Source organism: Triticum dicoccoides, chromosome 4B (genome assembly GCF_002162155.2).
Source record: "Triticum dicoccoides isolate Atlit2015 ecotype Zavitan chromosome 4B, WEW_v2.0, whole genome shotgun sequence".
In the NCBI taxonomy this organism is placed as follows: domain Eukaryota; kingdom Viridiplantae; phylum Streptophyta; class Magnoliopsida; order Poales; family Poaceae; genus Triticum; species Triticum dicoccoides.
This window is the reverse complement of record NC_041387.1, coordinates 88,290,658-88,292,693: the sequence shown is the minus strand read 5'-3', so window position 1 is coordinate 88,292,693 and position 2,036 is coordinate 88,290,658. Positions and strand designations below refer to the sequence as shown.

The 2,036-nt window shown below is 35.0% G+C and overlaps 1 long non-coding RNA gene across 1 annotated transcript; it reads left to right on the top strand.

The window, feature by feature from the left end:
* Positions 1–1,136: 1,136 nt before the first annotated feature.
* LOC119293399 lies at positions 1,137–1,675 on the top strand. The gene is made up of 2 exons (XR_005143045.1): positions 1,137–1,263; positions 1,384–1,675. It is a non-coding gene; the product is annotated as an uncharacterized LOC119293399 (long non-coding RNA).
* The last annotated feature ends 361 nt before the right edge of the window (positions 1,676–2,036 follow it).

Below are 2,036 nucleotides of genomic sequence, written 5' to 3'. Positions count from 1 at the left end.
TTTGATTTACTTATCCTCACAACACTCTTGTATCGCACATAACCCCCGTCTACTTGAGCGTAGTCGTAATGTAAAGTAACATCCCTTCCCGGGCAATGGTAACAGGGTGTTGGGTTTCTCCTACCTCATGATACTACCTGAAGTTTCAAGTTCAATATACAACTGGAGGAATGTTGAAAGGGTGACACTAAATGCAATAAAACATAGGTATTAAAATATGGTCAAAGTGAACTTGCCTGGTATAGTTGATGAAGATTATATTGCTCTCAAAAATAACTTAATAGTACTACTCGTCACTCTTGATGAAATCTACTTTAATAAAACATTGCATTCATATAAGCAATCATTCTCACAAGCATTCTAGCACTGAAAATAACAATCAATGAATAAAAGCAATACAGAAAAATAAAATTGAAAACCGAAGAAAAATAAATAAAATCCACATGTCTAAAGAACTACGGCCCCACGCGTAGCCCACATATGTATAGAACTACAACCCCATGCATCAGTAACTAAGTATGACGATCAACTACTTTGACCCGATGGCAAGGCTGCATTTGGGCTTTTTTGAGAATGGGGCAAGTGGTGGTCGGAAAAGTGAGGAAACTTAGATGCCATGGGAAAACTGAGCACAAATAAGCAACCAGGGACACCAAAATAGAAATCCCTTTAAGTATATAGTTCTTTTAAACAAAAACATGAGCATGCAAATTTCCATAAACTAATATGCCCATACGAAAAAAATTCTACAATGGTATGTTTCAACACAACATACGTGCATGCGCCTGATTTTTATGATTTATCCACAAAGCTAGAAACAAATTTTTTTATTCTCTATATTTTAGAAAGTGATTACACCGATACCATGCATCATTAAAATGGTAATATTATTTTATGGAAATTAACATTTGCATCTTTCTGTCAATTGAAATGTCCTCTAAAATGTAATTTTGGCCCATATTAATTTTGTTATGTAAGGATACAAGTTAATATGGAAATTAAAGTATACCAAAACTAGGAGAAATGATTAATGCAGAAAAGGATAAAGGGACGAGAATCATTGTGCATTTGCTCCTCTTTATAAACACCTGTGTAGGAAACATACATTTAGAGAAGGAAAACATCAAGAGAAAATAAGTAAGATCAAGCCAGTGTTGATCATGGCATCTATGAAGAACAACACACATATTCTCTGTTTTGTTTCTCTTCTGTTGACGTGTACCACTCTTTTGTGTCGCCCTGCTATAGCGGGGAGGGATATAGGTAATTTCTATATACATTTCTTTGACGAGTTTCTCGATAATAAACATGCCACATTGAATATGGGTCATGTATTTCATATGTACTATTTTATATGTTCTGGTGTTACTACATTGTGTTTAGGTACCAACACTCCACTTGGAAAACTATGTTTTCATTTCTCAGTGTGTGCAAGTTCATATGAGGATGCCTTAGATTACTGCAACGAATAGTGCAGAATACATGGCTATGAGGGGCACAAAGGCTACTGTGCTAAGGAAAATAGAGGAGTGTGCTGCTGTGTTCCTCCCTTCCTAAAGTGAAAGTCATGTTATACCATCATGTTAGAAAACCGTTCCATGTAATTGCTAGACTTAATACCAATTTATGTGGATCATACAAAAATTTCAATAAAGTATACCAGTAGTTTCTTTCACAGACCAACTTGGCTGGACACTCAGTTCTTCAGGCCATAAGAGCGAACAACGAGGAAGCTAAAAATTGAAAGTACTAATAAACAAAAATTTAAATCGTAGGAGCAAACTAATAGAACTATATCAACAAATCATTAGGAGATGAAAGTTTGTCATTAAAGGATGCTAGTTAAAATGAACTAATGGATGCACAACTCAAAGAAGTACATATTATGGACTATCACAAAGTCTAAGAATCAACAGCAAAATTTGAAATAATTTAACATACAAATCTTAATTTTCAAAAGCGGTAAAGTTTCAACCTGTCCTCTCCTCACACCGGCTTTTGGTTAGTTTAAGTGGGTTTTAACAAATGGCTGCCCA